Source organism: Schistocerca serialis, chromosome 3 (genome assembly GCF_023864345.2).
Source record: "Schistocerca serialis cubense isolate TAMUIC-IGC-003099 chromosome 3, iqSchSeri2.2, whole genome shotgun sequence".
NCBI lineage: Eukaryota > Metazoa > Arthropoda > Insecta > Orthoptera > Acrididae > Schistocerca > Schistocerca serialis.
The window spans coordinates 58145940-58159285 of NC_064640.1; positions in this window are offsets into that span (position 1 = coordinate 58145940).

Consider the following 13346-nt stretch of genomic DNA (forward strand, 5'->3'; position numbering starts at 1 on the left):
GCCAGTTGTGTTTCCAGCCACCAGATAGAGCGCTGTCAGTAGCGGACTACTTTGCTTTCATCTAGAACTGGTGTGGATGCAGATCTTTCTGAAAACAGACACAAAAATCTATGTACCACAGACACTCCCACATTCCTGCAGTTCAAGCATTCCTATGCTATGGAGCACAGTTCCGTGAGTTCTGTTCAGAAAATTACAGTTCCGACTTAGCAATTGCTATTTATGAATCAACTGATATAGTTGATTGTGAGTGCCTGCGTAATACTTTCAGTCGGAGTGACTAAATCATGGACTGTCAAGACGCAGCAAAATTATTTAGATTTAGTACAATTTGTATCATTACTATTAATAAATGTATTTCATTATTTCTTATCGGGTTTTGCGACAGGTCCTAACAGTTACTGCTCACAAGGGAACCTCCCCATCGCACCCCCCTCAGATTTAGTTATAAGTTGGCACAGTGGATAGGACTTGAAAAACTAAACACAGATCAATCGAGGAAACAGGAAGAAGTTATGTGGTACTATGAAAAAATAAGGAAAATATACAAACTGAGTAGTCCATGCGTAAGATAGGCAACATCAAGGATAGCATAGGCTCAGGAACACCGAGCAGCTGCCGAACGAGATGTCCTTGGTTCAAGTCTTCCCTCGAGTGAGAAGTTTACTTTCTTTATTTTCGCAAACTTACGATCTGTCCGTTCGTTCATTGACGTCTTTGTTCACTGTAATAAGTTTAGTGTCTGTGTTTTGCGACAGCACCGCAAAACCGTGCGATTAGTAGACGAAAGGACGCGCCTCTCCAATGGGAACCGAAAACATTTGATCGCAAGGTCATAGGTCAACCGATTCCTCCACAGGAAAACACATCTGATATATCCTATACGACACTGGTGACGGCATGTGCGTCACATGACAGGAATATATTGTCGACCCGCCCTACTTGTACACTTGGCGAATGGGTAAAAAGATTCTTCTACCTTGCCCGATTTAGGTTTTCTTGTGGATGTGACAATCACTCTCAAAAAAGTGATGAAAACAGAAGAGTTTGTCACATAAATTGAAAATAAAAAATTTAACCTTTTATTCGAAGGAAGACTTGAACCAGGGACCTCTCGTTCAGTACCTGCTCACGCCAACCACGGGACCACGGCGCTCCTTCACTCATATTATCCTTGATGTTGCCTATCTTGCGCATGGACTATTCAGTTTGTATATTTTGCTTTTTTTTTCATAGTTCCACACAACTTCTTCCTGTTTTCTCGATTGATCTGTGTTCAGTTTTTCAAGGCCTATCCACTGTGCCAACCTATAACTAAATCTGAGGGCGGGGGAGGGGGGGGGGTGCGATGGGGAGGTTCCCTTGTCAGTAGCTGAGCTTCTAAAGAGCATCCTGTAAGAGCAGACCAGTTGCATCTTTACCTGCAGTTACTCGTACTTTAGGTACTTAGGCTATGCACTGTTCTGTTTTAAAAGAACAGCTCAATGTAGTCATAGGCTCGAGCTGCACATGTCTGCTATCATGCCCTGCAGCTAATTCGCTGCAAATAATAATCTGCAGTCAAATAATCTATGCATTGGCTAGAATGGTGAGTTAATAAAATGCAGAGAAATAGAAAATAAAAGTTAAATGGATAATTTAATAACAGGGGTTCTATTCTGACACCTGTAATTGATGTAGCAGACAGAGAATTACGTTGAATAACGTTTGTTCAAGGAAGGACAGCTCAAGCAAATGGGAAGTGACCATACTATATTCAATTAAAATACAGCAAAAAAAATACACTTATCATACGCAGTAAAGTTGTGTTGAGAACATTACAGGAATGGTAGCAAAATGTTCAAAATAACCAGTCATCAAAGATATGCGAAAATTAGTCAATTTCATAATCACAATACACGAAATATTCACCAGCTAGAAACAGGTCAGAGTTGAACAAGATGAGTACAAGTTAGAGGCCTTCTCTGGAGCACATACAGACTTATCGAAATGTAAAGTCCCTTGAGATGTTAAAGTATGGTACCAGCTGTTCGCCACCCGGTATCAAAGACCCACATGACCGAATCATGCATGTTACCACAGGTAGGTCTGTTTTCTTCCAGAACGAACATTAAAGTATCCAGAATCGCTCCCTAAACTCGTCATTCGAAAAGTCGTAATCACCACCTGACTCCCATAGTGTTCCGCTGCTGTCTGTGTTTCCATTGGCTGAAGACTGTCCCCACCAAAAATACATTATTCTTAAGCTGTACAGACGTGGTTTGACTCAATATGATCACTTCCCAGACTAAACTGACATATTACAATAATATTTAAATAAAGAAATATTATAAATATTCAGTCACAGTTCATTCACAATAATTACAAATAGTGGTATGTTCATAAGTAAATAAGCTAGTATTCTTGTGCAAGTGCGCTCACGTTAAATGACAACGAATTGCCGTCAAATTTTGTTTCAGCAATTATTCACGCCTTCTTAACAGACGTGTATTTTGGTGCTCTTTTCCATTGTGGTGTCCAATAACACTTTTAAATTAGCACAGTTTTGCAGTCAACTTTTGAATAAAGTTACTGGCAAAATAGTTAACTGTTCATTAAGTAAACACATAAATATGACAAAGTATGAGGTATTCGTGCTGTATTCATTTGCTGTGCAACTGTAAAGAATACCATGTTCTGACAAACATTTGCATAACAAAAAAACATACTAAAGACGTTATAAGTCAACATATAAAATAGATATAGATGAATGGCTTTCAGTGATAATAGCTATCAAGTATGCTATTGTTGTGTCCTTGTACTGTAAGGAAGTAAGGAATGGGATATTGTTATGGGTGGTCGTTATCCTCTTTCTACAACAAAAATGCACACGTGGATTAATACGGTTCTTTATTTACATGAACTTGAAGTATTTACTTATCTTGAATAGAGTCCATATGTTGTGGTAGAGGCTCATAAGTAATAGTCCTCTTGCAGACAATATCTTTAATCTTGCTGTAGTCACAATTCTGGTCATTATGTACTATCATAGGCTGTGACCCGCTCTCTGAGTGGACTAATAGACGTCAAACTGAAGTGCGAGTTAGTGAGGCCCTCCGGACAGCGGCGGCGGCCTAGATACTAGCTGTCAAGAGGGCGTTGGCGGCACGTTGCTTGCGAGTGTGTGTCTGGTCTCTCTAGTAATAGGCGCGCTTGATCGAGCGCCTACTACCGATCTTCGCGCTACATCTTTACCGACCAATGCGCTGGCGACAACTTACGCCAGCACAGCTATCATCTGAGATATTGTTTGTTGAAGTCACATGAAGCGTTTAAAAGTTGTTAATTCAGTGATTCAATGTGAAAATATTTAGTCATAGTAAATTATTAACTTTTGTTGCTTTAAAGATATTGAAATTATTGTTGTGTCATTGGATGTGCCTCATTTTTTTGAGATTGCATTTACTATTTTACTGAATTATTGTCGAATGTCAAACAGCTGTAGTAAGCCATCTTTCAGTTTGTCTGAAATTAGGCCATTGCTGGAGCACAGCCGGCCCTCTTCAGCAATCGATGCATTGTCCAAATTCCCCATAACGGGATTTTCCTCATTTTTGGCAAAGTCTTTGTATCTGTACCTGGGCACACCAGCAACAGTCGTTGCCTCTTGACTGGCTGTGGCGATTTGGCAGCTATGGGGCTGCCTGCCAGCACTCAGCCTCACAAGCAAACTCACCTTACCTTGTAACAACTCTAGGCGGCTGAATCACTCACTTACATACGAGTAATGCTACAGTTGTCACATTTCTGCTCTAGTGCCGCCCTGTGAAGCAAGTATTAAGTAAATTTTAACTATCGAGATTAGTGTTAACTTTCTAGTGAACTACAGTACAAATACGTTTACTGCTACCGCACATGTTTGGGCTGAATTGATAGTAACGTTCATTTCTTACAAACCAACACTCCCTAATCACTTGCTCTGCAAAGCTTTGATAAATTCCTGTTGCAGAAAAAATTCCAAAGGGCAAGCGATTGTAATAACAAAGACCAAACATCGTGCTGAGCACAAAGACACGCTGAAAAGCGGCGGCCACTGGCAGCTGCGGGTATGCATTGCGGCATTACGCAATTCGATGTGGGAAAAATACTGGCCATCTCACAAATTTGCCAACACGCAAAATGGTATACGAGTCCGAGACATATCGTGCACTGACTGTCTGTTTGCTACAAAGGTGCACAGTGAATCACATCTACATCTACACCGATTCTCCGCAATCCACCCTATGGCGTGTGGCGAAGAGTACAGTGTACCGCTACTAGTCATTTCATTTTTTGTTCCAGCCTGCCGGAGTGGCCGAGCGGTTCTAGGCGCTACAGTCTGGAACCGCGCGACCGCTACGGTCGCAAGTTCGAATCCTGCCTCGGGCATGGATGTGTGTGATGTCCTTAGGTTAGTTAGGTTTAGGTAGTTCTAAGTTCTAGGGGACTGATGACCTCAGAAGTTGAGTCCCATAATGCTCACAGCCATTTGAACCATTTTTTCTTGTCCCACTCACAAACAGAACCAGGAAAAAACGACTATCTTTATTCCTCCATATGAGCCATAATTTCTCGTATCTTATCTTCGTGTTCCTTCCGACCAATGTATGTTAGAGGCAACAGAATAGTTCTGTAGTCAGCTTCAAATACCGATTCTTTAAATTTTCTCAGTAGTATTTCTAGAAAAGAACGTCGCCTTCCCTCCAGGGATTCCCATTTGAGTTGCTGAAGAATATCGGTAACACTTGGATGTTGCTCGAACCTACCAGTAACAAATCCAGCAGCCTGCCTCTGAATTGCTTCAATGTCTTCCCTTTATCCGACCTGGTGCGCATCCCAGACACTCGGGCACTCAAGAACAGGGCGCATCAGAGTCCTGTATGCGGTCTCCTTTCCAGAAGAGCCACACTTTCCTAGAAATCTCCCAATAGACCCAAGTCAATTATTCGCATTTCCTACCACAGTCCTCACATACTCGTTCCACTTCATATTGCTTTGCAGCCTTACACCCAGATATTTAAACGACGTGACTACGCCAAGCAGGACACTTCTAATGCTGCATCGGAGCATTACGCGTTTGTTTTTCGAACATCCTCACTGCTAGGAATTTGGAGGAGAAACCAATTGCCTATTGTAAGAAGAACACTCAGCGCCACCAAAGGGGTGGCCAAGGTCCTGTCAATGTTGCAACTCGGCCTTGACCTTGTCATGCATGGCAGAGGCAATAGAATGGAGACAACAAAATGTAGGTACTACTGCCAGCTAAACACGTTGACTGCCACACACAGTGGGCACTAAATGGCTCTGGAATCTATTAACGTCCATCCCAAAGATATTTTGTGTCAACGGTGAAAATTCACCACTAATAACGTAAGTAGCCATTCCACATTCTCGTAATGTGCTGATACAGAGAATTGCCTACGCAGTGGAATGCACTGCGGAATGTATCCATCAGTTCTCTGGCTGACTTGTTTCATATGGTAACATTTTGCACCACTCAGACCACAAGAGTAAATATGGAATGAGCCAAGTATCAGGGACAGTTGCACAAGTCTAATAGGAATACCCCTCTTACCTCTGTCTTCCCACAAAACTTAGCTAAATATACAGGTAGAGGCATCACATGGACAATCTTTATTCATTGTTAATAAGGGAACAAGTTTCCAAGTTGTAACTAAATAGACACCTTTGTCATGGACTACCCTCGCCCAAACTCCTAGCAAATGGGTGGCCCATTGTAAGGTTACGTCAAAGGAAACGTTTTACCCTCATGATCAGGGACATGAAATGTATGCCACACGCCCCCCCCCCCCCCCACGCCCACCCATCACAAACCCTGTGAAAGGGTGGCAGGTGAATGGCAGTGGCCCACGGTGGCGCTGAGTGTCCTCCTTCAAATAGGCCGTTTGTTTCACCTTCAAATTCCTTGCAGCGAAGAGGTCTGAAAAACAAATAAAAATGCTTCAGATGGTGTGCTGTTTGGCGCAAGAAAGACGAGTGCCAGCCTGAGGAACGTGTGTAGTGAGGTGTTAAATCTGTGAATGGCTTACATAATGTTACGTCGAGACGAACTGTTGCTGCGCCGTTCGCTACCGGCTAGTTTCTCCGTCATTGTAAAATCTCGCAAGCGACGCCTTTGAATAGCGGGGATTGGGACGCAACTTTTCCCTCGCTGAAACCTATCTCTTATGTCAAGATAGAGGCGTTTTCTGGTGGCGCTGCAAAATCGGGCACGTGTGACCAGGAACGAGGTCCTTTTCAGTTTTGCCGGCACAAACGGCCAGAGAAATGCTAAGGCTCTCTGAACACCAGAATGTGGCGACATTTTGTCAACATCTTCGCTGTTTAAACAGCTCTCTCTCTCTCCCTCTCTCTCTCTCTCTCTCTCTCTCTCTCTCTCTCTCAATTTGTCCTTCCTTGTCATAAAATTTCCACTGTGACTTTTTTTCTTGAAATTTAGGTATAAGGGGGCTTAGCAATCCCAATCTCTCCTCATCATTGACTGACCACGAGTTAGAAACTTTGACTGGCTAAAGAGAAGTTTAGGGCGATTTCCCTACCGGAGATGCTATGGACACTTCATAGATGAAATTTTAAGAACATTCTGTTTTTAGTTTCCGACAAGAGCACTCTGGTAGTATGGTATGGTATGGTATAGTATGTTAACTGGGGGCCTAGAAACGACAGAGAGGCTCCGTCCCCGCCGCAGTAGCAGTGGTCCACAACCCCACGACGACTACCGCAGTCCACTTCACCCCTCCGCCGCCCCACACCGAACCACTCTTTCAAGTTTATTGTACAGTTCACGGCTAACCGGGTGGGCACTCTGGTATTAGTTTTCGAGAAGATTGCTCGGGTTTCAGTCTTCGAAATGAACACTCAGTTTGGGCTGTCTCGGACTAGATTCCTGGGCATGCATATGTTTGCTCTCTGGTGCCAGGCCACGATGGGAGAAGACTTTGCCTCCAGCACAAGACCTTGACGGACACATTCGTTGCCTTCGGGTCCCTGCCTTGCACCTAGATTGTTGTAGATTCAAATGACTGGGATGTGAATCGAAGTTCGTGTTATAAATATCACCAGGCATTTTATGCGACATATGTGTGGTGGGGTAAACGGAGTACCACCCCAATTTTGATATCAAATTGATATACAAATTAACTAATTGATCAATTGATTGTACCCAGATGACATCATGGGTTTTCCCCAGCCTGCATATGGGTCTCTGACCCCCTTCTCCAACCCTACTCCTCCCCCTCCCTCACCTGTAGTTTTGGCACGAATTTCGAATTTTGGTTGGAAAATTCAAAATATTATGAGAATTTCAAAAATAGTGGGAATTTCTTTGTCCCAAGCCTTTGCTGACGTACCACACCACCCCCCACACCGGGGCATTGACAAGTAATACAAACTGGTGGGCGCTCTTTCCGGGACCATAGCCCCAGTCCTTGGCAGAAAGTCCAAGTGAACTAGCCATACACACGGTAACGGTCAGTCTTTGTCGAGCTGCAGGAGAGGAAGGTTAGGTTAGTGTACTTTAATCATTTTGGGTGGGAAACTGAAGTAAACATTGGCCCTAATTACGTAATTAATAATAAAGATAAGGCCTAATTACACATCTATTTGCATCTTGCTATACAAGGTGCGCCTAAAATCGCAGTACAGTTCAAAACTTGACGACGTCATACAACTGGTATTATTTCTGCTGGGAAAAAATTTACAATACCACTGCAAACTAGTGTCAGACGTACTCAGACTAGAATGATCGCTTTACCTACAAGTAAAAATAAATCTCTCTGCTCCAACTGCGAACTGGCGGAAAAAAGGCTGGAGCCGAACGTTCCATACTTTTGTCAGGAAATCTGCTCAACTGATGAGATGTTAGTGTTGGACCCAGAGGAGTTTAATAAGTGTATTACCTGTAAGCATACAGCTGTGGACTTTGTCTATAGTATCTTACACAAGAAATGAAAGGAGGTAATAATGGATGAGTGTAAGGGGAATAATTTTCAGTAAATACTGTTGATGCAGCGGGCAGGACTGAAGATGCATTTCACAACTCATAGAGACTATTGACTGTGCTGGAGCTGTTTGTGTTTCTGAAATGGCCAGTCAATCCATAGTGCAGGAGATGACTTCGCGCGCCCTCCGCCATTATCTTTTAGCAACAGCGAGTGTGTCTTGCTATTTGAAGTCGCTACAGACGGCTCCCGCTGCATTGCTTGACGAACACCCTGATGCGCGAAATTCAAATAAACGGTGCTTTCTTTATTTCTCAACAACTTCGTCCTACTCCACTGCCCCCGTGACATCACCTTGGTACAGCTGTAGCAAACTGTCACTGAAGTGTTTGCAAGGCCAATACATGCTATCACAACTGATGGAAAATGATTCACTGTTCTAATTACACATCGAAATTATCGTGAAAAAACCAACACTCGTAAACAACAGATAGTAATGTAACACATGTACTGGGAATTGAGAAAAATCGTTATAATAACACAACTACTTCAAAAATCGACCCCAAAAGACCTCACCAGAAGTCGGGGTTGGCAGCTGCATGTGTGTTCTCCCCGATACGCAGTCACGACCTAACCAGCTTAGAGCTAGTCTTATCTCCCTCGCGGCGCGGGATTAGCCGAGGGGTCTTAGGCGCTGCAGACATGGACTGTGCGGCTGGTCCCGGCGGAGGTTCGAGTCCTCCCTCGGGCATGGGTGTGTGTGTTTGTCCTTAGCATAATTTAGGCTAAGTAGTGTGTAAGCTTAGGGACTGATGACCTTAGCAGATAAGTCCCATAAGATTTCATACACATTTTATCTCCCTCCTACCTCCCCTCAACCCTCCCTCTCCTCACCGTAAGTAGGGATAAAGGCATGTTCTATCCTGTTGCTGGTGGTCCACAAATAGATCCATCTGGTGGCAGTGATATTCTGTCTCTGTCTGTGTAAATCAATCAGAAATGGACAAAAGACTCAAGAACAGGACGCTTCCTGCAAGTTGTTAAACCTATGTGTCTGAATGACTGGAACTCCCCCGCCCCCTCCCCCTGGGAACAACAACAAAATTCTGGAGAACTCTCCAGGAAGCTTTTTCCTAAGTCTGCTGTCGCCCGCCACCGCCATCCACCACCCGCTGTTAACTGCCATAGCTGAGATCACGGTCTTCGGCCAGCCGTAGCCAGAGAGATCGTCTCTGGCAGAGCATGTGGTTGGGTCAGCAGACCACAGAACAAAACTAGACAAATGACACCTATCCCGAACAAAGATGGCCGTGTGTTGTTTGTCTGAAAGTGACGCTGTGGCAGCACTTCCCTTGCTGTGACCGATTCCTTCTGCTGGCGTTTAACGTTCTGCGAGAAACAATTAGATTTAACGTCATCTATTAAAAGAACACAGTCGCAACAAAAATAAAAAGCAGTCTTGTTTCCTCGAAAATAGGCGCAGTCCATTTTCTCTTAATTCTATGACCAAAATTGGTATAGTTTGAGAGCATTCCTTATAATCAGATTATAAATTGTCATGACCGATGGCATTACATTCTTCTCAGACAACTGAATGATCAATATAGAATGGCACCTATACAGCCATTCTCTTACGTTGAAGTTCAGGATACCAGTCACATCTCACTCTCCCTCTCTATGCCTCCCGTTATTTTGTGACATTAAACGACGTGAAAAAAAAACTACAACTTTGCCGCCGGTTACAGATGACCAAACTGCAGAGGCTGGAGCTCTATAGCGATACATCTGACAGATGTATTAACTTATCTCACATCTCTTATACATGTCCACCCTGTGTAAGATTGAAAAAACATCCACTCTCTTGCTGCGAAAACTACTGATCACTGCAGAATGTTCACATGATATCGAAACTTTCATCATAGCAAAGAAAGAGTGAGAATTTAAACTCCGAAGAAAAAAGAACATACAAGAAGAAGAAGAAGAAGAAGAAGAAGAAGAAGAATCTAACGGAACATCTATGTCAACCGATTTCTTTCAGTTTGATGAATAAAATTACATGTTTTGAGAGCGTCACTGGCGTTAAAATTAATTTCTGTAAATAAATTATCATGCATGTGGCTATTACAAATATTTAAGACACATGAAATAACATTACCGATTACAGTCTATCATGCAACCCCATCTACATCTACATCCATACTCCGCAAGCCACCTGACGGTGTGTGGCGGAGGGTACCTTCAGTACCTCTATCGGTTCTCCCTTCTATTCCAGTCTCGTATTGTTCACATGTCGGGAAAACACAATCATTTTACGTTCAGTAACAATAAGCTATAATCCAAGAGGACACTTTTGTTTTGTACACGGTGGCAGGTCCCGTTTTATCAGTGCAATGGTATAGCATTTACGAAACAAAAAACTAATCGCCAGAGCATGCCTTGTAATAGAACCTCCTAACGTCACCTAGTACAGAACCCTATTATATTCCATCTGTACAAGGAAAACAAATACCAGCTGCATCCTGACATCTGATATATTTGCTCCATAACTCGCCTCTACCGATCTGTGTGTAGAGTTTCTGTCACCCAGCAGACCATCATTCACAATAGCAGCAGATTATTGTGTTGGTTTCGTAAGCAATTTGGCCACAACAGAACGACCTGTTCCACGCAATCTACTCACATGCCGGGAAAGACGGTATCATTTCTAAGTTCCACAACGTGATATAATTCAGTTAGCGGATATTTTACAATTAGAGATTATGTAATATGAAATAACACAGAACTTTTCGTAACACATATTTTTAAACACACTGTCAATATGATACTAATAAAAACAATCATAATTCCATGAGAACAGACTCAGTCAATTTCTGTCAGTTTTATGAGTAAAATCGGTGTAGTTCGAGAGCATTCCGCATGTTCAAATCACAAATTGTCATGCGTGAAGACACTCCATTATTTCCAGAAGTACGAAATACCGATACAGATCAGCATTTACACAATCATCTATTACGTTCAAGAGTACTCCTCCTCCTTATTTTGTAACACTCAGAGTAGGTTGTTAGACACAATTTCTTCAGGTCTAGTTGTCCCAAAGATTCTGTATCTTTTACTCTCCAATGCCATGTATTCGAAGATTAGGTGTGATACAGTTTCTTCACCCTCATCACAGATCCTACATTTAGGATCCTCTTCCATTATACCCATTGTGTGTAGGTGTTTTTTTTTTTTTAAATTCCCATGGCCAGTCATCAGTCCAGTCATAAGTTTGATCTCTTCCCTGTTCAATCTCAAGATTACAGAGCTTCTTTTAAAACATGGCTTGGGCATCATTAGCTTACCACGTTCTTGTTTGTGGATCTTGGTCCAGTATCCTATGTGCTGTTTCCTAAGGCAACTGTGTAGTTCCAATTTGATCATAGCATTGGTGATTGTCAGGACAGGTTCCGGTCCAATAAATGGAGTTGTTGCCCCCATCCTAGCCAATCTGTTCATTGCCACAGATCCCTGAATGGCCAGGGACCCACACTAGGTTTATCCTATTGCTTCCCCTTAGCTCCACCAGAGCCCTGTGGCAATCTGCAACAATCTTAGATCTTGTTGCAGGAGCTGCCAATGATTTCAGGACTGCTTGACTGTCTGAATAGATGTATATGCTACGGTCATTGTAGCACCTACGCATATTCTCCTCCACACATGCCCTGATTGCAGTAATTTCCGCTCGGAATACAGAGGCCAGTTTCCCTAGAGAGATGATGCACCCCAGTCTTGGCTGAACTCCGTACACCCCTTCCCCAAAGCCTTGGTCTGTTTTCAACCCGTCAGTGAACCAAACGATGTCCCCCGTAGGGTGTCGAACTGTTTTTTACCACTGCTTCCTACTTCCAATTATTATGTTGCAAAGCTTGTCGAAGCAGTTGGAAGTTATTATATAATTGGCAGGCATTTCCCCAGCCATTCCTATATTTACCTCATTCACATTGTTAGTGTGTGATTCTGGATATCCAAATGAGACCCAGTTTTTGCCGTTTTTAAGTCTGTGTGCCCCAGCTGCTGCCTCCATCTTGACCCAAAGGTGAAGTGGAGGCATATCCAGCATGGCTTCCATTCCTGCAGTTGATGTGCTGCCAATTCCGCCAGTCATGGCTAAGCAGGCCAATCTCTGCACCTTAGCAAGCCCCTTAGCAGCAATCCGCTGTTCTACCTTCTTCCACCACACTACGGCCACGTAGGAAATCCTAGGTCTAACCACTGTGGTGTATATCCAGTGCATACCCCTGGCGTTTAGGCCCCAGTTTTTGCCACAAGCCCTCCTAGTAATCACTAGAGTAATTTTTGCCTAGGAGCAGATGCTCTTAATGTGAGGGGTCCAAGTTAGCTTCTCATCCAAGGTTACCCCTAGATATTTCACTATCCCCTTCACAGGTAGAGTTTCATTGAAGAGCTTTAGATTTCAACTTGCATGTTGAATATGTCTCTTTGTAAATGGTAAATGGCACCACAACAATCTTCTTAGGATTAACTCTCAGATCCTGTTTAATGCACCATTTTTGCACAATGTCCAATCCTCCTTGTGCCATATTCCTGACTGTGTCAGTGAATTTGTCAAGTATTACTATGACAAGGTCATCTGTGTATCCTTGGCAGAAGCATTGTCTGGAACTAAGTTCCTCAATGAGTTCGGTCGCCAGTAGATTCCACAACAGAGGAGATAAAACTCCTCCTTGTGGGCAGCCTCTAGTGGTCTTAATTTCCATCTTTTCATTTATCATGGTAGCCTCTACCTTCCCTCCACTAACCATGGCCCTGGTCCACCTACATATAGTGGTGCCCAGGTCATGCACCTCTGCTGCCCTTACCATGGAATTGAAGGTCATATTACTGAAGGCCCCCTCGATATCTAGGAAGATGCAGAGGGCTATTTCTTGGAAGTGAAGTACTTTTTCCACCTTCCCAACAAGTTGGTGGAGAGCTGTCTCTCATGATTTACCTGGTTGGTATGTATGTTGGTTTGGGTGTAGAGGGACCCTACTTAGCCTTCTCTCCCCAACATATACATTAACCAGTTTTTCCAATGTTTTGAGAATGAAGGACAGACTGATTGGTCTCATATCCTTAGCCTTGGTACGATCAGTTCTGCCTGGCTTTGGAATGAAGACAACCTTCACTGTCCTCCAAGCACTGGGAATGATTCCTACTGCTAGGCTAACCCTGAATAGCCTGCATAGGACTCTTATGAGCTTTCCTCCTGCCTGTTGCAGGAGAGCTGGAAAAATTCCATCTGAGCCAGGTGACTTGAATGGTTGGAATGTTCCCACTGCCCACTGGATTTTGTTGAAGTTCACACACTCCTTGGCCGATTCCCAG